At 39.9% G+C, this 24,700-nt stretch overlaps 1 long non-coding RNA gene across 1 annotated transcript; it reads right to left on the bottom strand.

Moving 5' to 3' along the window:
- Positions 1-415: 415 nt before the first annotated feature.
- LOC134047158 (uncharacterized) lies at positions 416-20,012 on the bottom strand. Its single transcript, XR_009933416.1, has 3 exons — positions 19,974-20,012; positions 16,630-16,688; positions 416-917 (listed from the first exon to the last, which is right to left on the bottom strand). It is a non-coding gene; the product is annotated as an uncharacterized LOC134047158 (long non-coding RNA).
- Positions 20,013-24,700: the final 4,688 nt, after the last annotated feature.

Here is a 24,700-nt window from a genome sequence, read left to right as displayed (position 1 = left end):
GTTAGATCCATCAGACAACAGACATAACAATGACCTTCAGCATTTTTGTACATGACTTAGATGGATCCTCTAATTCTACAAGAAATAGAGCCTGGATACTCCCTACAACACAGATTTTTACAGCTCTTTATTCAGCAATGCTTTCTGTAATCTTATTCTGTTTAAATAAGGGGACAGAATCTCAGAGCAATGGCACCAACCAGCAAGTAAAATTATGTCTGTGTACGTGTTCACAGGACCCAGGCCTTGTGGTACAGCTAGAAAAAATTATAACAGATTCCCATACAAAAGGTTAGATTCTTACACACCAAAACCTGGTGCAGCTCTTTATTAGGAGAGAGAGCTCTTAAGGGCTTCCTTTATGCTGCCAACTCTCCCTAGCTAACGTACAGACATTTAAGGTGACTTACGAGGATATCGAAAGGAATCAATCCACCCTGATTTTATGGAATTTTAATGGATTTTTTTTTTTTTTTGTTTGGCAGTTTAGGGGAATATGAAAAAGTTGCACTCTTCTGCAATAAATAATTAAACTGAGTAAAGAGGAGCACTGTTGCTATGAATGCATGAACTGTCTATTAGAGCTATAGCCACCTACTGAAATGAGGGAATATTTTTGGTCAGTTGTTAACAGAGGAACTGGAAGGCAACAAGCAGAAAGGCAGATAACAACCTAAGAAGTAACCACACAATAAGCCAACAACAGGAGTCAGGCCCACACAGAACTGATGATAAGATGCACCCAAAAAGGACAGACAAAGCAGAGAACAGTCTACATGACACAGGATAAATGCTGTACCTCTCATGTTGAGAAAGCTTCATCCAGGATCTCCTGTTTGGTTGGTTGTGGTTTTTTTAAAATCCTGTATTGCTCTACTTTCTGGTGCTTTTCTCCATCTATATACCTTTCATGTGAGCTAGAATAAGTATTTAGGAAATTTAGTATGGGATTCCAGATACTTCTCACCTGATGAACATCACATGCAAAATGCACATTGATCTTTCACAGCTAAAATCACCTGATGTATTCCTCACTGAAATTGTCTAGCTTAGTACCAAATATTAGATGCTATATATTATCCTCTACTAAACTAAGGGCTGCCAGAATTACCTTATATATTATATTATATTATATTATATTATATTATATTATATTATATTATGCCTCATATATTATATATAATATAGTATTATATATATTATATTACATAGAATTACCTTACATCCCCCCTTATATATTTGTTAGTAGAAAACAAATTCTCTCTAAATAAAGACTGAAATGCAGTAAGCCTTAAATCCCTCACCCTCAAGTCCTTCCCCATACTCAAATTTTTTTTACTTTCTACATGTATTCCAAGTGTCCAACTGACTTTTGAATGCATGGACACCAAAGAGTTACTTGTGGAATGATTTTGCTAAAGGTGGTTATAACTTTAATGTCTTCTGTACAGCCACACCATGTTCCTTGGTTATATATCCCACAAACCCTCCATGGAGCTGCAGAATTGCACTGGGAATGCTCATCCACATGGGCCCCCAGTCCCTGCCAGTGTTACTGGAGGCAGTGCTCTGGAAATTTTGACCAACATACAGACCCTGCGTTTCCCTGTGTAATCTCTTCGCCCCCCATCATGGGACAGAATAACACCTGCACAAGTACCATCTCTGTCCTTGCCAAATGCAAGAAAACTTTAACGAGAAAAACCTTCTAGAGCAACACAACACAAGAATTGGAGATCTAACACAACTCTTACTTAATTTCAGCATTCAGTCACCTCCCCCCCCTTTATCTCTTCTTGTGGGCACGGTGAACTCCCAAGGTTTGCATGGAGCCAGAGGCAGGAAACCAGGACCCTTCACCCCTTTCCAGGGGCTGCAGGGTCTGAACTAGTCCAGAATCAATTACTCCACCATATTTCCTATCTGTTGTTATACAAAAAACAAACAAACAACAAAAAAAACCCAAAACCAACAAAACAAAAACAACAATAAAAGGACAGAAGCTCTCCACATGGAAAAACGAGCCCTGGGATTCACTAAACAGAAAGACCTAAAGACAAAGCACAAGCAGAAGCCCCCAGTGCTGGCTGCTGCTAACACCTGTCAGCACCACTGAGGTAACATTTGTTTCACACATGTCCTGGCTTGGCAGGCACCTGATTCACATTTTCACACTTTGTACCAGCTTTCTACACCCTTGCTCTCTAGCACAGCGTTCATACATCAGACACCATCGTTGTCTCAGTTTTCAGTGCTGTCATAGCTGGATTATTGCAGAGGACAAAACTCCTGCTCTGTAGTACACCTGCATCAAAACACAGTAACCCTCAGGTAACACATGAATTGGTGACACATAAATTTTAGGTTAAAAAGCCACTACCTGTTAATAACCAAGCCTATTTAATTTCCAGACCTTTTCTTAGTGCACTCTAATAATGAACTAATAATAATAACTTTAATGACTGCTAAATTAAAAACAATAACCAGTAACTATGACTTCACTTGTCTTAACAGAATTGCACCCATTTCTAGCAGTCCTAAATTTGGCCCAGAAGCCACTGCACTCACTAGTCCCATCTTCTCTGGTGCCAGGATAGGATAGACCTGCATCAAAACCCTCTCTTTTTAATATCTTGTAGTGAGCCTGTCTCCAATTATAAGTGCCAAAACAATAAGATACGTGTTTATCCACCCTGAAGGATGCAGTGGTGATAAGAATGCTTTGTGTCATTTGCAGCTCCATGGGCAAGAATGCTGGACAGAACGAGCAGGCAAAGATACTTCTGGCAAATCTCTTAACTGAAGTTAGCCTTGCTTTTCTGTGACCACTAGAGATGTATCACTGAAGAAATTATACTAAACAGTTATGGACTGTGGCTTATGTGCAGCCACTAAAAAGTATTAATTAACTGCATTATGGCAGAGGCATAGGTCAAAGAACATATATAATACAGTACCACATTCCTCAGAAATTATGATCTGAACTGACACAAGAAAAGCGAAACAGAGAACTTGAGAGGCAAAATGATCTGTCCATGGCACGTCTGTTGCAGTTTATAACAGTATGAAGACATTTTCAGATCCTGTTCTACTGTTTTTCTTCAGAACTCTTAAGTCCTACACTGCAGATAGGTAGGGATGTTAGGATTTTCCAGAGGCATCTATCTAGCGTTAACAAAAGAGCACTTCTAAAGTAATATTTAAGCCACACACGAGTAACTTAGTTGTTGCTATGATTGATAATGCAAGACAGAAAATATTAGCAACTGGCTCTTAACAAGTAGCTCTTAACAAAGGAGGCTCCAAATCTGCATAGGGGCTGGTCAGCAGAGCAGTGCAGAGACACAGCAGATTGCAAGAGCAGCAGCTATAGATCTTGAGAGCAAGAACCCTGACAGTCCCCTACAAACAGAGGTTTGGAACAGATTACTGAATAACATCCAGATGGATTCCCAGAGAATTACACAGACAGGCACCTTGTAAAGATCTCCAGCTGCATGAGCTCCCACAGAATGGAGTTTTACTGGGCAGCAGCAGGCAGCAAACTTCTTGGCCCTCCAGAGCAGCCTGATCTGAGCTTTAGAGAAGATTACAAACACTGGGAGAGGTTATCACTGACTAATGAAAACAATGTCCCTCCACCAGCAGGATGGATGTTGCTGTCAGGGCTAGCAGAGAAATTTCTCATGTGTTTTTGCCCTTGTGAAACAGGTTATTCATATAAGACACAGGTCTGGAAACACAGAGAGCTACACCTCTATGAACTCACTTGTCTAGTACAGGGATCAGCCCAGAAGGTTTAGACATTTGTGTGGAGTTTGCAGTGGATGTTTATAAGAGGTCTTGTTACTCTTTCAGCTCTCCTGTCAATGTTACAGCTGAAGTGGTTTTTGTAGAGCAAGAAGAATAACCTAACCCATGAGAGAAAGCAGCAAGATCTCTCATGTGCCATTTTCACATGTGCTCACATTAAGGTGCCCTTAAAGCAGTGTGCAGTTATGCCTCAGTCATTATCCCACTTGTTCTGTTAAAGCAATAGAGCTCTTGTAGTCAAAGTGTTGGTATGGCCAAGAAAAAGAAAAAGGATGAGTGGGACAAATGAGAGGAAAAAGAATAATCTCTTCCATGGGCAGAAAATGGGTTCAGAGTCTTTCCCTTCAGAGACACAGAATCAGGAGAACAGAACAGAAACTGGATGACACTCCACAAGTCTCACTCTAAGGAAGCCATCTATATTTGCCCTGCTAGAATGGTGTGTATTAGTTGATTAAACACAGTTAATAAATTAATACTTTATATCTTCCTCTATGATGCTGGGGCCAACAGACTCTCACTTGGATCTAACTGATAGTAACACTTATAACTTTCAAATTGTGCTTAACTTTCAGATTGCGCTTAATTCGCAGCACAATCTTGTGACAGCAGCAAGAAAATTGTGAAAATATTGTACCTGGAGAGATAATGGAATTAAGAATAAGAAAGGCAAGCGACTACAAACCAGGATATAATCATGTATCAGCCCACTGTGTGGTGGGAAGGATGGCCTGTCAGACTTCAAACTTCTCTTGGAGCCATGTTTTTCAGTGAGCCTGTGTTACAGGATATGGACCTATTTCAACAAACACAGCGGTGTTTTCTGTACACCACCACACATCTTGTAACCCAGATTTCAGACAAACAGGAAAAAAAAAAAATTGACCTGACTCTGTCGACTGGTAATAGGAGCCCGAATTTGCCAAGCTGTATGACAAAGTCTAGCCCTCAGCTACAAAGCATCTCCTGGCAGCTCAGAGAGTTCTGATTTGGGTTAATCAGCTGGTTCCCAAAGGAAATAGGACTGTGACAGTCACAATGGAGGAGTAATCTTTTGTTCATGTAGGCTCACACCCTGTGTGACTTGTAAATTTATTTGCAGATTTCAAACAAAGTTGACAGAGGAATGGGCAGTTCAGAGTTAAGAGGAAACAGGCAGCTAAATAGAGGACACTATCTTCAGCATCTGGCTGAGGGAACAGCTTCTGACATCAGAGAACATAGCTGGAATGCTAGTCTTTTAAATTTTGCAACTATAAAAAAGTCAATGTTTGCATAAATCATGAAGCAGAAATCTATAGAAACCACATTTTTTACTTCAGTTGTTCTTTTTGTTCTGAAGGAAAAGTTCAAAGCTTTTCTGGATGGGATACTATTCCCACATTGATTTGTCAGTGGTACACAAATCCTATTACAGAATCACAGCATATACAAAATGGGGGACTAAATGCTTCCCCTATGTGATTGAACAGTAGACAACAAATACAGTATTTTGCTTAAGAAGTTAAGAGGTTACCTTGGTACAAACACTGGAGCAGAAAAAGGTTATTAAAGCATTCTTGGCATCAGCTTTCTTTCTCCCTTGAATTCGTGTTTTAGCTCAGTTTTCACTTCAACCTTGCCCTTCACCTTTATGGAATTTCAATGAGTACAGAAGTGTTTTCTTTGCTGCTTGTGGTAATGAAACCTGTTGGTTTTGCTCACTCTGAGGATGTTGCTGCTAGCATGACAGCAGATATTGCTGTCAGTACAGCTGGACTCACGTTCCAGAAGTGTGTGACCCTGGCATCATACAAAGGCATCTAATTATAACAGAGGGCCGCATGGTTTAGAGAAATAATAAAGTTCTACAAGCAAGAGGAAAACAGGAGCATTTCACAAAGGGCTGAGTAAGTGTTACTTTGCTGATTTCCACCAGATACTGTGCATTTCCAGTGCTCAAAGTGCCATGTACCCCTCAGACTGGGATGATGCATCTCAAGCTTGGCTAAAAACATGTCAGAGCCCTGACAGCTTTCACCTGACTGTGGTGCTCAGAGTGCTGCAGTGGAACAAGGAATCTGAAAACATAAAGGAGAGGTTGTCATACTGCAGTCTTAATAATACAATGTTTCAAATTTAATTTCAGGATTATAAAACAACCTTGAGAAAAGGTTTTCAGGTCTCAAGCTAGAGTCGATGGAGCTGACAGGTGCTTTACTATCATTCTCCAATGTCGGGGTAGAGTTCAAAGAAGATGCTGAAAAGCAAAAATATTATCCTTTCTCCTGGTACTCACTGATCTCCATTCCCTTCTAAGTCAAAAGGTGCCAGTCATAATCCTAGGCCTATGCAGTCACTGAAAAATTTCCTGTGAGGAAAGGGTGCCTGTCTTGGTGGGTCCTTACTGAGTGCAGACACTGTCCTTGCAGAATCTGTGTTCTGCACGCAGAAGATTAAAAGATTAAAGTGAACACAGAGTAAAGCAAGTCATTAAAGAGGACAAATAGGGTTTTTTCACCCACATTTATCCCAGCATGAGAAACTATGTGAGCTGTGAAGTGTTTTCAGTGGATAGATTTGCATCAAACACCCACTACCTTTCCTTCTGGAAGTACCTGATGAATCCAACATGGCCACATATGGCACACTCGTTTCCTAATTTAACTCCTGTGTGATTGCCTCATGAATCAGATACTTTGTTGAAAAGATTGTGCTTGGATGCAGATGGAGAGGACTGAGAATGGATACAGAGCTGTTTGGACACAGGCTCAGCTGAGAATTTAAATTTAAAAGAAAACCAAAACCCTAATGACACATGGGCTTTAATTTGCCATCCAGTATTAGACACATGAACCACTCTCTCCAGTTCTCCATTAGAGCCAGGGACAAATGGCAAACAGAATCAGTGCAAGGAAAAATGCAGTCTTTATTTTGCTTTAACCAGCAACTTCAGGAAATGCTTAATCTTCTTGCAGTTTGCATAGAACAGATATTTATTTAAATAACAGTGGAGCAACACTATAGAAGCTGACTAGGAAAACAAAGCTTGATATTTTAAAAGACAAAACAGTTTACCAATTACAGCAGTTACAGTTCAATGTCCCAACAGCAGTACAATATATAAAGCTCCTGTCAAATGATTCCTATCCAGCATGAGTTTTTGAACCAATATCATTAATCATATTTTAGCCTCAGTGTAAGACAGTTTTTGCAGAACTAATATTTTCTTGCTACTAAAAACTTTTTCAAAATAAAAAGATACCTCAATCTAATTATCTTAATGCCATACACACTCTAGTACCAGTATTGACCTTTTTACTTCCTTTAGAAATCACAATCAACATCCATCCTGCAGATTAATCTCCTAAATTGTTTCCTTGTCAAAGTGTCATGCTTTCTCATTAGTGATTGTAGCTAATTGCAATTCTCCCCAATCTGCTATGCAGCTAATTATCCAAAACAGACTTCACTGCCAGAGTATGCATGTTGTCTCTGTTATACAGTAAAATGTACCATCATTATTTGTATCACCATAGTACTTAGATGTCCCAAATGATGTTCTGCTTTTCACCTGTTAGGTGCTGTACAAACACAGAATTATCTCTAGCACTTCAGTATCAATAAAGCCATGTTTGAGTGCTCTGGTGCTTGGGTCTGAGCACACGTGTGCAGAAATCATCAGATGAAAAGCAGACCAGTCAGTCCTTACTGTCTGGAGGCAGGTGGGGCATACAAATGCAACCATTTCATTCAAGATCATGAAAAATTTCAGAAGGGGCAGAAACTGAACTCAGCATCTTCTGATCCAGGTTTACAGCTTCACAAATAGCTCACTTTCAAGCATTTATAGTTCATACATGCCACAATCCAGACTAAGAAAACCTAAACTGAGCTGGCATTTCTTAATTACACAGTCAGAAATACTGTCCTGGTTTCCAGAACATACCTGGAGTACTTTCTCTCTACAGAGACAGGAGATGGGAAAGATGGACAACCTGCTAGCAGCAACATGGAAAGAACCTGCTGTATTTACCCAAATCTTTTTCATGTACATAATTACAGCCAAGAGAAAGGCAGGGAACTAACAGCAGTATCTCCTTCACACCAGTGCTGGGCAGAGTGCAGTAAACCAAGATTCTGAAAGGAGCTCCCAAGCAACTACTGGTAACAGTCATTTTAACACCTTCCTGAAGAGGCACAGAGGTGAATTACAAAATACAGCATTCAGGAATAATACTCTCAAAAATCAAAAAAAGGTTGAATTTTAAAGACTTCGAGAAAACTCACACAATCCTTTCAAGACACAAAGTAATTAAAAAAAACAATTAAATGGAAAAGTTCACCTGAGATAAATGTTACTGCCCCTTTCACACAAAGCAGGACAAAAGCAGCAAGACTCATGGGATTCTGATGAGATGGGAAATTTAAACAAGAAAATATTAAACTGCTCTTCTGGGGACATTTAAATTAGTATAAATTGGAGATAGAAAGTGATTGGGACTGAAATAGATGCTGATGAGATTTTGAAGGGAAGCAGATTTGATGATATTTGCTAAGCCAGGCCATGTCTTCATGAAGTAGCCTGCATCAACTAGTGTGTAATTCATCAACATTCCTGGCTTCTTCAGTCAGCTTAGTGAATTTTTGTCAACATTTACCTGAATTTCCCACTATTCTCCAATAACAATACAGCCCCAAGAGATGGGCTACTAAGGGCCCCAAATCTCTGCTTGTTCACTACCTCCATCATCACTGCAACTTGCAAACACATCCTTTCATGCCAGAGGGGGCTTTCTTCATTACCATCTGCCTTCTCTCCATCCTCTTTCCTGGCTTCTGCAGGAAGAAGCCACCACCAGTCTGCAACTTACATGACACCAGGGCACAGAAAGTTTCAGTTTGTGGTGATTTGTAACCAAAGGAAATTCTGAAAATTATTTGTGGAGTGGCACAGCAGGTAAGAACTTCTTGATAAAAATTCCTCAGGTCACTGGGCTGTTGTAACCCAACCAGGTCCTCACTTACTTGTGCAAGTTTTTCTGTCAAATGATTAATAACAAAGTTATCCTCCATTTGCCCAAAGTTAAATTGGCCACAGCTATTTAAAATACTTCACGTTCAAATATTGCCATGCTATGAAACAGTACTATAAAACAGAAGTTACTGATATATACTCCTAATTACAGCCAACCTAAAGACTTTTTTTGAGTGGAGATGTATATAACTATTACCAGATTGCTCTTATATTTTTATTTCAGTAAGTCACAGTGCTGTTGCCAATTCATAAAGCAGCTTCAAGATCTGTTTGTGCTGAAAGACATTAAGATAGAAGGGCAAGAAAATACTCACTAAAGCTTAAGGTCAACAATATGCCATGTGAAATATATACTGAAATGGATTAACTGCAAATATACCACATCAAATATTCCAGGAGCTTTACTGTTCATGCCTGTTTAACTTTTATAGATATTTATATGCCCATATATACACAAACACACTCATAAACATATATTTCCCAAAAAATAAACTTCAGATCCCTGGCAGTATCATCAACCTATTACCACTCAGATATTTCTTTGGCCTGATAACTATCACATGAACTTTGAAAGAAATGGACTCCTGTTTCTAATTAATAAGAACATAAAATGTTTTTGCAGAAGGAGAACCTAGAGAGCTTCTTACACTGAGGCCAGTTCAGAGCCAGCGTGGTTTTGTCACGTGTATGTTAAAATGGACACAGCCAAGTTTGGTTACAGCCCAGTAGAGCATCTGCTAGTCATTTACATACTTTCAAATGCTGCAATGATAAACACACACAGCTCCGTGACCATCTGATGGCTATGTCTGAAAGTGAATGAACAGAAAGCCTTCTCCTTTCTCCTTCAGGAAAGGAGACAATAAATTGCTTAAACTGAATTTGTGCAAGGGTGGGAATGAAGAGGAAGAAGCTCAAAAGATATTTCTAAGGACCTGAGCAGAACTTACTTTACACTCTTTATTCTACAGAAAGTTACTCCTGCCACATTTATATTGTGGAGGCATAGCCCAGGGAAATACAGCTATTCAGACAGAGAGGAAGTGAGTTTGCTTATCACACAGCTGCCTTACTGACATCATCCTAACTCCCCAAGGGAAAGCACATTTTGGGCAGAGACTGATCCCAGCACAGATCTTGTCTATTCATGACCAAACTTCTGACTACAGCCTGAGCTAAGAGTTTATTTCCTCTCACACACTGGACAGGGCTCCTTCTCAGATGCTGATTTTAATAATAAGAATTAGTAACAATCCCAAATCAATCCCTTCAATGTAAGTATTACGTAGACATATCCAAAGGAGCCTTTTTGTCAGTTTTGCTTTGAAGTTAAAAATCTCTCACTCTTCTTTCATATCTCTTAGGAATGAAAAAAATGTTCCAAGTTGGATCTGCATTCACACTCTCACTATAGCTAACTCCAGTGAATAGTCCTGGTGGTAGAATTGTAGTTTAAGGTCTTTTTGAAATAGCTTGGGGTGTTGGTGACCCTCTAATCTGCTTTATCCATTCATACAAGATCTATTAAAGTACTAAAAGGATGTGGTGTAAGTTGGAAGGAATGTGTTTGGACAAGCACTTTGCATTATGTACTTCTTGGCTACAGCTGTCAGCTTCTTTATATTTTTTTTTTACTAGCAGAAAAATTACTCTAAATTTTCAGTGCACATAAAAACCTAGTAACAGCCTCCTCTGAAATACAGAAAAATGTTTATACTTGAAAGAAAGATTTAAATCTGGAAGTTCTACAAGTTTTATTGGTGTTTCTGATATTCACATCAACAGAGACCATCAGCTGACTTCTCACTGGTGACACCTCTTCAGAAAAGTCAAACGACCTCCATAGAGTTTCTACTTGGTCAAAAGTTATCAATGTATTTTTAGATCTGGATTTACACAGCCTACTCTCTTTAGCTCAAAACATTTCCCATTAAATCGAGAGGATGAGTGTTCCTATCAAGCACAGCCATACATGCAGTACATGTACCTCCAAACCAGCCTCAAAGACTGTTCAGTGGTAGAAACAGGGATGAGGAAAAGCCAGTTAAAAAACCTGACAGGCTTGAGGATTATGAGAGCAAAAATAGCTGTTATTTCTTGCCACAAAATTAGCAACTGCAACCTGGAGGCCTGGCTATAAAGTCCCAGGACAACGATGATAGATGGACTGTACTGCCTTCATGCTTTTATCAAGGGACTGTAAAAGAGAAGACATCATTTCTGTTTTGTCTGCTCTCTCATAAGTCATTAATGGCCACGTTTTCCCATACTTTGCAAGCAAATTTGTCCTAAAGACAGCAAAAGTCACATCAAACAATTCTTCTAACTAAATACCAGTTGAGATCACTGCTAGGAGGAGTTATGATCCATGCAGACATACAGGTGGCCCTGAGTGGAAGTGGCATGTCAATGGGACACGGTCCTTCAAACAGGATACATGACACAAAGAAGTTTGCAAACAGCTGGCTTTTTACATACTTGTAGGCACACGTGGGCAGAACAAGCCCACACAATGTTGGAGCAGTACTGTAAACCACTTATTCTGCAAAACAACAGTTCTGAGCATCTGACCATGTGACTGAATACAGGGATGAGACAATCCTAAACCTAGAGATACTCAATAAACTAAACAATCAAAGGGTTAACATGGTAGTGAACTCAGATAAGCAGATCTATAACAACTTTACCTTTGCAGGACTTAGATCCAACACCTCTATAAAAATACTCTGTTTACTCTTGTGTAATTGCAGGTTTGATAGGAATCCTAAACACCCTGGCTGAGTATGGGGAAAAGGTACAGCAACTGAAATGGCAAAAACTGACCATCATTATCAGCTATGCCTGGTATAGAGAGCATTGCAGCAAAACACAGACTTCAGTTGCTCAACAAGCAAATTACTTCCAGCTTTTGAAAGTGCATTCCTGGGCTCAAAAATATATAGACTAATGATAAACATTCAGAATCTTAGATACATAAAATCTTAAAGAAATGTATATAATCCATAGACAAAATGATCACTTGTCCAATATAAAAAGCTATGCCCAAGGCAGGGGGTAAGTCACCAATGTTTGACCACTTCAAAGTCAGGCTACTGGCTTTGTCCAAAATGGGCTGCTTAGTATGAATCTATGATTTCCACTACTATAGCTACCCATCTTGTCTATTTTTATGTGCTGTGCAGTCTATCAAGATACAGCTAAGTGCCTTCTTTTGTCTGGGAACTCCAATGAGGATAGGATTGGAAGACAAAGACAGGAGCTTGATTTTTTAAAAATTACTCTCTGGTGCACATCAGACAAGTGTCCCAGTTATACTAAAACTATACATACCATCTGTGACCCACAAACATCTGTGTTTCCACAACGGTGCACAAGTACATCTCAAATAGACAGACTCATTCTTGTACTGCGGGATCCAAGGCACAGTAGGCAGTGAAAAAAAAAAGTGATGTCATGGAAGTAGCAGCAAAACAATATTTATACTTGAGATAGGCAACTGTGAAAGACCTGGAACAACCTCCTGTTAGTATTACTGGGAAAAAAAACCAAAAAACCCTAACAAAACCCAATCCCCTCTCTCAACTAGTTTAAATAAGAGAGCATCATAAAGTTACAGAACATACCCTTAGCTGGTACCAGAGACTAAGTGATTATTCAGGGGAACAGCTTCCAGCTCCAGGTCAATAGTCTAAGCCATCCCCTCAGTGTCCTGAATGTGTCTGGGATGAAGAAGACTAATTCTGGGAGCACATTTGGCAACTCACTTGGCAGAGGTTGTGCCACAGCTGCTCTCTGCCCAGCTTTGTCACTGGAACTGGGAGATGGCCACACAGCTCTCTCCAGTGCTCTACTGCACAGCATCCAGCCAGGCTAACCTGCACCAGTGCTCAGAGCACAGGCACTGCAAACAGCATGGCCAGGAACACATCCTGGCCAGCTGTACTTTCCCCTTCTAGCCCATCTCCATAATGTGCTCTAACCATCAGTCGTGAGCTCCCATTACTAACCCCTGTTTTATTGAACGGCTTAGAGCAGAGATCAGAAAGGAAAAGTTCCCTGTAGGGAGTGTTACTAATATAGTGAAATCCTGCAGGGACTAAAAAAAACCCTGCACTAAAATAGAGCATGCCCTGGAGTTTTTAAAAGACTAGCAGAGTTTGAGAGAAAACAGGTACTCTCAAGCTGTCACTGCTTTTCTTTGCAGAGATCCAGCTCTGTGGAAAAATGCAACATTTTGATATGTGAATCTGATCCAATTTTTTTAAACTGGGCTGCTGTTCAAAGTAATGTATTACAAAACTTCCTCACTTCAAATTGTTTTCCCATGTTAGTTTTCTGGAAGTAGATACTCTCCACTGACCAGATTTGTTATTTTGGTTATTCACTATTTCCGAAAGTAATGACATGTTATTAATTTAAGGGGTTCGGTTCTCAACTCACTATTATGCAGTCATGATTAAGTCAGTCAATCATTGATGTGAACTTGAAAACCTCAATTTTATTTTTAAAATGCTGTTCCCAACTGCAGTGTATGGAGTTTTCAGTGTGTAACAGGACATTGCATTGGAAGCATGGCAGAATTTAGCCAGAAGCTTTTTGGGACGGAGCCTCTCACACCTCTTGCCATTTTCCTGGATTAGGCATATTTCCTGGATGATCATTAGGCACATATAACTAATCTCAGTAACCATCTATCAAGAACTGAAAAACTGAGCTGGCTGATATACATAGATTACTTCATAAATCACACCAGCCTCAAAGGCATTGCTTGCTGAGCAGTTTTAGAAAATACATCCTGAGTAGTTACACGTGGCTTTTGGAAGCTGATGCAGTATTTACAGAACTGAATTAAGACTAACCCCTTCACTTTGTGCATCAAAATGCTGAAAACTGGCATCAATTCTCAATACAACAGCTTAAGAAAAAAAAAGCCACTTCACAGAACCTAAAATCTCTGAAGTCCTAGATGACATCATGAAATCTCTGGAAGGCCAAGCTCAGGATCACAGAATACAGAAGCACAAGTCCATTTTGCCCTCCCCAGAGATCAGGGCTTGGACATGCAAAGTTGTTCAGATATCTTCTGGGACTCACAAGAGCACCTACCCCAGTTTTTCCCCAGTGGGGGGAAAAAAAAAAAAAAAAGGGTTTTAAGATCCCACCCTGTTTTTGCACATCTGAAATATTTGCTAGCAATTGTCAGCTTCAATGACCTGTACTGTGTAAAACCAATTTCTGGTCTCACAGATAAAAGCTGATCTGAGTACTGATACATGTTTCTGTCCAAAACAGGTGGCAGACAACCACACTCTATTTTCCAGCATGGGCCAGCCATGTAGAATCTGAAGGTCTGTGCCCCTATTTGGTGCAATGAAAACATATTTTTTATCGATTTCCACTGTATGTAACATGGACAGAGATCATATTGAGGAACAGTTGCGTGTCAGGAGCAATATAGATTCAAATCTTAGCATTTACCCTAGAAACCTCACAGATGAGAACAGAATATCCTTTCAGGAAATGGCCTCACCAGACTGTTCCTGGTAATTTCAGAAAACTTGGGTCGTGGGAGCTCTGCCCTGTTCTGGGAGAGCAGCTCATGTAAGGACATGCTTTGCATGCTTTGTGTTTGTAGCAACAAAGCTTTAAAAGACAGTTAGTTAATGTACTGGGGGTTTATGCACCTCCAAAAAAGCCAGGACCAAAAGCAGCAAGAAGAAAGGATGGTCCAAAACACTTTTTTTTTTTCCAAAGTCTAAATCTGCAACTCAGTTACAATTTCCCTGAGGAAGTAATATCATGTTGGAACTGCAAGTTTTGTCAAGAAGAGGTAAGTGATGGTTACGCAACAGTGCGAGAAACTGTCCTAATCTACCTGATGCCTTTCAAATTGCTTCACCTGCAGCAAACCTCCTGGACAGAAATAAACACAGTTGCCACAACCATGAAGAAATGAAGCACTGCAGCAATAGAAAAGTGCTTTGAAGGTCCCAGAGCTCTGTCCCATGCCCAGAACTGCTCTTCAGGCTCTGTGTGAACACCACGGGCACTGCACAGAGCCCAGCACAGCCCACTTGCTCTGTGCTGCTCAAGCTACACAAACAGTGTGAGCAGGCAAAGGAAGAGCTTGCTCTGCATGTAAAGGAACAACAAAATTTGGTGCTATTAAGTTACTAGGATTAACTATGCTTTCAGTGAGCCACTGTCTAGCTTCTTAAAAAAACGCAGCAAGAAATATAACCAGAACAAGAGAACCCTCTTCTTCAGAATGGCATTGTGTGATTTTATCCTTTTAGGTTAAAGAGGCACTTTGCTAGAGACATAAAATACATAAACAGCCATAAAACCCTTCTTATGCTTGTACCTCTAAACCTTTCTCTGGGTTTTAAAATGGAGGACTCCTCTGTTTTGAGCACATTTCCTTTGTATTTCATAAGGTGGGGGCTCCCTCTTGCTTGAGAAGGTTCCCTTTATACAAAGTTAAACAATGAGTTTGGAAAAGTTTTGATTGATAATAGCTTACATATGGTGCTACAGAAAATGAGTCTATTTTAAGTATCCTTCTTCTCCAAGAAGGGATTCTAAAGAGGCACCATGTGTTCCAAACTTGCTGGCAGCACTTGAGCCTGCCTTTGGAACTGCTCCCTGGCTTGTGATGGAAACCATAATCCTAAGAGTGGTGGAAATCCATTTTAATTCCTATGCTTGTGAGGCTTTGAGAATATGGCAGCACCAGTGTGTAATACATGCTGTTCTAGAGGGGATTCCTAAGAAACATTCATACACTGGTCTCAGGTATATGAGTACAGATGTATTTCTTCCACACATAAACCCCCAGAAAAGGAAGGAACGCTTGGTTGTCTACTTTCCTCCCTAGTGATTGGATTTTTAAAAACTATTTAGAATATATTACCACAAGGAAATACATTTTAGCTGAAGAGACATTTTGCAATCTATTTGACCTAACTATCTGAGAAATGAAACTGCCTGAAACCTTTTATGTTAAAATGAGTCATCAGGTCTTCCTCACTTTTCATCAAGATTTAATCCTAAAACATTATGTTAAGGGCATCAAACACAGCAGCTTTCAGAAAAGAAGCTTGTGTTTCAGGCCATAATCAAGAAAATTCCAGGAATTCTTCTTACAGCAAAAAACAGGCAGGAAGGACATCGTGACCTTGCAACATTCAACCTGCATCAAGAGCTGTCTGCCAACTTAAATCTTGCTTATGATTTCTATGATTACACAGCATTTCCTTTCCTAAACAGTTGCATTGCTTTGTGTAACCATTTAGGATACTATTTACAGAAGGATGAAATAATCCCCATCAACTCCAGCGATTACAAAATTTGCCAAGAATAAAGTAAGATTATGCTCACCAAATTTTTGTAAGAAAAGAAGTATTAGCTTATAATAATTTAAAAACACTTTTGTCATGTCTACCGCTATGATAAATCACTTGGAACAAAACTGAAAAACATGCAGAAAGAGGTTTTTGCTTATGAATCCTCTGAACTAAATATGCTTTCTATAAATATATTATCAGCATTGTTCATTTACAAAACCATTTGATCACGGTAACAAGAGTCCTAACAATTATCTGTCAGCTGTGACATGTCACTTGATAATGCACATCATAGTGTTTCTGTTTTCTGGATATCTACAACTATGTATAATGGAATCAGAATTATGCATACAAAGAGTTAAAGTTTAAAATATTATCTGAGTTACATTTTTCCATTTTCAGTATAAGCTGAGAAATAAGAAAGCACTAAAAAAAGTTGTCTGCTTTACTTACCCCGAAAGGCTTTTGACATAATGATCATCAAATGTCAGAGGTTCATAAGATGACTTTCACTGTGATGGAAAAAGATGGTGGTTATCAAACAGCAAACCATGTTGCCTGGTTTTGGTTAAACTACTTCAGTGCTTGCATGCTTCTTCCTAGCAGCAGCATGAATTAACTACCATGGAATTACGTAAATATAGAAGGCCAAAGTTATCTCTAAGGTACAAAAAAGATTATTTTGGTCTAAATGAAACCCACCTGAATTTTAATACAAAATAATGCAAGTGTCATGTGCAAACCCACTCATCCAGAGTTCAATATTTTTGAAATATCAAATCAAAGACTGTACTGGAGCTTTCTGTCTGACTCAAGTTAACATTTTATTAAGGATATTAACTTAATTGACCTCATAAAGCATGAAAGGAAGTGAACAAAGCAACTCAGCATTGGGCAGTTCATAATGCCAGACCACCATTCACATCTGCAACTAGAGACATTCATGTTGCTCAGTCTTTTCAGTGATGGGTGACTCTACAGTATTCACAGCATTAGCTTGTGAGGGAAACATCAAATGCATTAGGCAACAAGTTTGGCAGAAGGGCAACCTTCACATCATAACCCTGTGCAATTAATCCTGGCATTGTGAAGGGTTGTCAGATCCATGTCCCACTGCTAGGTCTTGTCATTTTAGAGATACTTAACAGCATGATATCGTTCTCACCCTTGTGAGAGCTCTTCCTTGCCCTTCAGGAAAGCTTCCCCTTTCCCTTGTGGCACAAAGATATTTTGCAGATCCAGGCAATATCCAAGCACCCACCTACAACTCCTTTCCTTGATACTTCCAGCTCCAGGAATGATGTTTACTAGAAAGGCAATTCGCCTTCCTAGAAGACAACAGGGAGTGGATAAATGCTACCACTAGGGAGCATTTCACACTCTTCATAAACAGTCAATTCTAGCTAGTGCAGGCAGACTCACAAAATTCAACTTCTAAGGAAGAACATATGCTTTCCATACATAAACAATAAAACCTTTCCAAAACTGTCTTTCAAGATTGTCTTTCTTCTTCAGCCTGAGCCAATGCATTCTAATCCCAGAGAGTTGTCTGCCTCAAGTCATGCTGCATTGTTCTTGCAGCCTTCTGAAGCAGTTTCCTTTTCTGTGAGCTATGCTTATCGCATCCTGTGCTTCATTATGTTTCCAGGAAAGGTTCCCTAGCACAAGCCAGTTTCTCTGAAGCCCTTTTGCTCCATTCCTTTCCTCTGCTGCTTCATCACATGAAGGAAGTACAACCTCCTCAGGGAAAAGAGAGACACCATGGCTGCTCTATCCCCCTTTATTACAACCCCAGCTGGCAGAGAGGCCAGAAGAGAGTCTGGGTCATGCACAGCTTCAAACTCCACATCTCAAAACCTAGGACTGCACTGACTGATAGCTTGAAACCAACACTTAATCCACTGTTTTTCTGCAACATTCTTCCTAAAGCACTTAAAATGCATAGTGTCCAGGTAATTAATGTACATAAAATCCCCCTGTGGCTGCCTTGCAGAAAACAGGAGGTTTTATTTTTTAAGAAAATAAAGACAGTAAGGTAGCTTTTGAAGAGAGACACCAAACAGATTTGTCACCAGAGAGAGCAGTACATGGAGCTCCACATAGTGATGTTTAATTACTCTGACAGCCAGAAGCACAGCATTATGGTCACTGAGATAAACCTCTTCCAGATCTTCTATCAGTCATGTTAGCTAGCAGTAACATTCCTAACAATTTGATCCCAGTTACCATAAGCTTTTCAAAATACACAACTTTTCACTTTGGAGCCTTGGCTCTCTCAGTCAAAACTCCAGAAGTGCTAACAAATTCCAGGTAACAGACTGGCTGAGGGCTAGGAATTTATTCTTAAAAATTCCCTAGATTTCTTGTTAATTCCTCCAACCTTCCACAGATGTATGCAAGCATGTATGAGTAGAGGCAAAGAACACATCACATTCTAGGGCAGGAACTAAGCTGGTTCGAGAGGATTTCCTGTTTGTTGAAAAGAAGTGATCCAGTTTCATTGTGCAGCTACTTCTTTGTCTAGTGAGAAGTAAATTTAATAATTGTCATTAAAAGTGTAGTACTCTAGACAGGGAAATACAAACTGGGTTAAGTTAAATAAAAAGGCATCCATTTTTTTCATTTGGACACAGATAAAACATTCTGAGAACAGTCTGCCATACAAGAGCACCCTCCTAGACTCCTTTCTTCCTAACAGAAAAGGTAATGGTTGGGTGCTGATCTTGCTTATACCCAAGGAACTATTATGAATTCTGGCCTTGCCTTATGGAAGATGCAGTTTTAGGAAATAGTGGGGATATTTGTTAATAACTGGGGGTTTTAAAAAATATTCTATATATATACGTGTGTGTGTGTGTGTGTGTATAAAATATATATTGAAGGGGAATACTGAGAGACTGTCAGTGTTCCTAGTGCAATAAAATTCTCCTGAGCTGGAAGGATTAGAAATGCTTTCCCTTCCCAAGACTGAAAAATGCACACAGGGTAAACTACTTTCAATACTGTAGAACAGAAAAGGTGGAAAAGTTTAAGCCTCAGGAGACATCAACCTGTAGAATTGCATTTAGGTAGTTTTGACTTACAAAGTACAGTTTGGGTAAGAAAGTCACCACCTCCTTTAAGCAATGTATGTGCTGCTTAGGAAGAGGAGCTCAGGTGACAATGCACAGATGAAAAGATCAGAGGATTTTTTTTGGTTTCCACAGGCAGGGCTGGTCAGCTGGCTTATGCTTGTGTATTGTCCCCTTCTGCAAACACAAGTAAACCCTGCTATCAACTCCTGGGATTCTCATCATGCCTCACAAGGATCCTAAATCCTGATTTCCTACAAGCATACAGACTGGGGACAGTCTCAGTGGCACTGGAAGACACCATCCTTGTCTCCAATATCACACAGAAAAGCTTTCCAAAGTGTGTATTTAATGAGCATACAAACTCAAACTCAGAATAAAACAAACCAAAAACAGTCAGATCTCCAAGTTTAGTTCATTTAACAAATATTAAGCCACCGCTGTCATTTTTAACTGTTTGTATTCAGGAACACCAGATCAGAACAACCACAAAAAACTAAGGGGGAAGACAAGTATGTAATTTTAGGATGCCAGCAGCTATGCAGGTCATGGTCTGATGTAACAAGGCTCATCTGGGGACAGGAAGCTGCCTAAGCACTGGTTCAACTGCAGAGACCAGGCTCCTCGAGGGTGAACTGCTGCTGAAAGAAGGCAACCCAGTACTGCAGGGCTGATCACATGCAGAGGTGCAATAAAACTGGTTTAATGCATTTTCACAACACTCACCATTGCTGAGCCAGAGCAGAGAACCCAATAACCTCTGAGTATTTGTACTTCTCTTGAAGCCCAGCCTAGCAATTTCTTAAAAATTGAAAACAACAAAAATAATAGAGGGAATAGGTAGGCAACGGTGGGGCAGGGAGGACGAGTGAACCTCTCTTTGCCCACAGTAAAACTGTTTTCAGCAAGCTGCACTTGAGAGCACTGGAGCGAGTGCTGCTGCGTGAGGATCCTGGGGAGAGGCAGCTCACACTGCAGCACTGCTCTCGATGTGGACCAGCAGGGTGAGTGTTTATCACTGCTGGCTATTTTCTCCTTCCTCTAAGAGGCACAGCTGTTAACCAGACACACGAAGAAGGAAGTACTTCTACTTTCCTTTTCTAGTGCTTTGGGAACAGTTAATGAGAAGTCTGGGTCAGAGCTTATAAATAATATGAAACTTAAAGTAAGCTAACAAATTACTGCAGGAGTAAGCTTTCAAGAGAATGAGTGCCATGTTTCTTCTTTTTTGGCAAAAAGTGCAGTACACAATTTGATTGCAGAACCAAAATACTCTGTGAGTTGCGTGGCAATTCAAGCTCTGCCTCTTTCCATAAATGTCCTTCATGTGCTTTTCCCCTCATCTTGGCTGCTAGGAAGGCCTGGGTATGGCCCCCTGCATATCCCAGGGAACTGTTAAATAAGAAAGAGAACGACAATGTAAAAAAATAAGCCACTGATACTTAAGCCTTAAATCAATATTAGAACAGGAAGCTTTTGTCTAGTGTATAGGTCAGGGTAGTATTTGAAATACAAACACTGGACAGCTTGGTTCAAGGAGAGGGCTGGCTCAGAGAGCTCTGCTGCTCTGAGGAAAGCAGGATACAGCTGCTCTGTGCTGTAGATACAGTTCTGCTCCAGGCTGTTCTTCACAGAACACCAGAGAGATTATTTTACTGCTCCAAGACCATGATAGGGTAGAACAGGCCAGGTTTCATGCAAAGCTGGAGTTTGGACTGCACTCAGAGAAAAGAGGAAGATCATTGCTCCTGCTCTGAGACAAAAGCCACATGGACAGTAAGGCTCAAAAACACATTCCTAGCAGTACTTAAGAAAACTTATCAAATGGGGAAACTGAGGCTCAGAGTTGTAAAAGGAATCTAAAACTGGAATTATAAAGTCTGCAATGTGACAGGTGCTGTGGTCTTAATTCTGATCCAAAAAACCCAAACAAACAAAAAGCTGAACCCTACACAAACAACAAATTCCTAGAAGTCCACAGAACTTAAAAAGCAAGAGTGAAACTCTGTAATCCATTGTACTTCTATGGAATATTTAGTAGCACTGGGGCTGGTACACACAGCAGCACCTTACCCTGTTGAGTGCCCAGGCTCATCAGTGAATTGCAGAATATTCTCAAGCACACTGAAATCAAAGAGTAATTTATAAGAAGTTTTGAGTCATGTTTTATGCGAGCTGACTTGAGTGGATAGTATTAGGCAGCTGTGCTACTGAAGTCACTGCAAAACTTTAGGTATTGAGGCTTTTGGAAACAGAGTCCTCAGGCCTCAAACAAGCAAAATGCACACTTTAAAAACACAAATACTGGCAGGGAGGCTCTGACCCCACAGAAACTGTATTAGCCTGAGACTGGAGAACTGTATTCTCCTGCTGACTTCAGGAAGTGAACCTGGATATAGCCCAAGAACTCCACAAAACCCCATTTCCATCTGTAAATGAGCATAATAAAATGTTCAGAAAGTCACATGCAAAACAGGTTTTTCATTTCTCAGAGTTTTGGAAGGACCAGTTACCATGGCTGGCTTATAGGGCAGACATACATAAACATTTCTATATGAACACAACACCTTTTTAGGGATGACATGTATGTTAGGTGTCTGCACCTTATCCTCACTGCTAATACACTAAAGAGTTACTGCATGAGATGCACTGATAAACCACTCTCTGTCATCTGGTTAAACAGTCATAACCAGGAAAACATCAAGCTTTGCTTGTATAGCAAGCAAAAAGGACAATTGTTCTCATTAAATCCGAGAACTAAGCATGAGGAAGATGAGCAAAATTGAAACAATACTTTAAGCACCAGGATTTTTGTGCCACCATGTCATATATTTATATATGCTGACCCCTCTGAAGTGTTTATGCCTTGTGCCACGGGGGGACTTACTTTGGTACCTTTTACTTTAAAAACTGCCCAAGGATGCCCACACACAGCTCTACAGTCATGGTTTAAGAATTCTGGCAGACTCATCCCAGGATAATCTTAACTGTGCAGTAGCTTGCACAGTGCCTGAAGAAACTCCATGCAGCACAGTCTCCTCTTTCCTGGGAAGACAAAACAAAGTAAAACCCTATCTCTCATTAGTGCTCTCTGACCAAGGATAGTATTTCTACATTTCCAAAGTGACTTTTCTTTCACATTTATTTGGTTTTGCTAGCTTGCATTGGTAGAAATCATTATTGAGAGTATTACGATGGAATACAGCACTGAGAATAACACGATGTGAATAACAGAAAACTACTCAAGTAAATGATAATAACCATGCTACACTTAATCCCCTAACACATACTGTGTATTCTTTTTAGGAGCTTTGATGTGCATTTAGGGCCAGACATACAACTATCTACTGAGAAGACAATCTTTCGAGACAATTTCTAGGGGGAAAAACAGAAACAGAAGAGGAGAAAGTGAAGCATGGAAAACACTGAAGCTAAAACTCAAAACCAGAGCTCTTTCACAAACTAATAAGCATAAGAAATTAATCCAAGTTAAGCTGCTACACCAGACTGTAGGACTAACGTGCAAGTGTTTGATGCATACCAGAGAACCTTGAAAGAGAAAAGGCATGTGAATAAAATATGATTCAATAAAATAATTCATGATGAAATGACAGGATTTTAATTACGTGCAACTTCAGCCCTGTGAATATGAAACAGGAAGCACCTCAGGCATTTAAGGCTCTGATGACAGAAGTTACAAATTTATTCAGTTATTTACTTTATGAAATATTAAGTTGGATGCAGCATTTGGGAAAAAAAAAAAGTCATAACCAGCAAACCAAAACCAATACTCAAGCAAACCAACAAAGACCATATATTTAGATGTGATCATCATCAACAATCAGGACTAACAGTTTAAGAATAACTGAAGAATTACTTTCCTTAGATACCTGGGTGTTCCAAACAGCTGTGGCATCAGCACAGACACTGCAGTCGTGCTGTCAAGACTCCACAAGGAAATGCAACAGAAAGGCAGGCAAAGAAAAAAATATGTGAAAGTACATATGTGGATTTCAAACAGTCTTGTTCAGGACTAACCTGGGAACATAAGAAAGCTCATACACTTGGGATAGGGATATATATCTGGATAGAGGCTCCCAAACAGCTCCCAAATCATTCAGGAAGAAAGCAAGAATGGTAAAACAATTACATATGGTGATGTTCACAAAGAAAACAGGAAATATAGTCCACTGGGGAGAAATACAGAAAACTATTAAAACAGGCAGCCTATTGTGAATGAAAACTAGAAATTAGAAGAGAAAGCAATTCAGAACTCCTCCACAACAGCTCTTACAAACCACAAAGCCCAGCAAACCAGCTAAGAAGCAAGCAGTCAACCCTATGTATATAAATGAATCTTTTTAAAATCCTCTTTGCTTTGTAGCTCGTTCTACACCCCAATGGTAAGGGGAAGGTTTTTTAAGTAAATGTCTAGTGAAAGTTCAAGAAAAATTTAAGCAAAAAGGAAAGATCATCTAAATATAACTTAAAGGGTCACTGTTTTAGTAAAGCAGCAGGGAAGCTAAAGCAAACAATTAGGTCTTTTGTGCTCAAACAATTGGCTGGATTAGTGCTTAAACGGACACAAATTTCACGTATCAAATAAACTGTACTGAGAGTTGGGGTATCAATTTACATATGAAAAATGACTAGAGATCAGTGCAGGAGGGGGTACACAACTGTGACACGGTACACTGGCATCTAGACAGACCTTGACTTGAAGTGACACAGCTCTGCCTCTCCCAGCAGAGACGTGCAGAGAGGCAGCAAGATAACAGCTCACGAGAATCTGAGTACAGGAAACTGAAGCTGGCCTTTCCCTGGCATTTTTTGAATGTCTGAATCAGCAAATCTCTTTTTAAGTAGCTTTGGGCATAATCTTTGAAACACAGATTGTATCTTTTTTTCTGGGCACAGGATGAAAGAAATAATCACTTAATGCACCGTAAAGAAGGCAAAAGGAACAAGAAAGAAGGGAGAGCACACTGAATATAGTAAAAAGAGTAGCAAAGCACAAGGTTAAAAATAAGGGGACAAAAAAAATCTGTGGTGGTAATGTGTGATTGGACAAAAGAATCCCAGTTAAACCAGGAAAGAAAACCCTACTGTGGTCACATACAGGGCCAGAAATAATGCTGGGGAGAAATCTCAAGTACTCTGCTATTAGGCTTAACAGAAGAAATGAGATCCTGCAAACTAAGCTTGAGGATTCTTAAATATTAAATTAGAGGAAATTATTCCAACACACTGTATAAATACAGCAGGCTCATCTGCAGCAGCAGGCTCAGCTCTGGTTAGGCTGTTAGAGACACTGAGATTTTTGAGAAAAGTCAATCAACTGATTCTGAGACTGCAATGGGATTAATGCATCTGTGAACGAGTGACACCAGCTCCTCCTCTCAAATACCCACTGCTAGATCTGCAGGGGTAGGAAAGAAGAGGGCAGTGTGATA

This window comes from Cinclus cinclus, chromosome 9, assembly GCF_963662255.1.
Source record: "Cinclus cinclus chromosome 9, bCinCin1.1, whole genome shotgun sequence".
Taxonomy (NCBI): Eukaryota; Metazoa; Chordata; class Aves; order Passeriformes; family Cinclidae; genus Cinclus; species Cinclus cinclus.
Note: the sequence above shows the minus strand (reverse complement) of the source record. Positions and strands in the feature narration are given on the sequence as shown.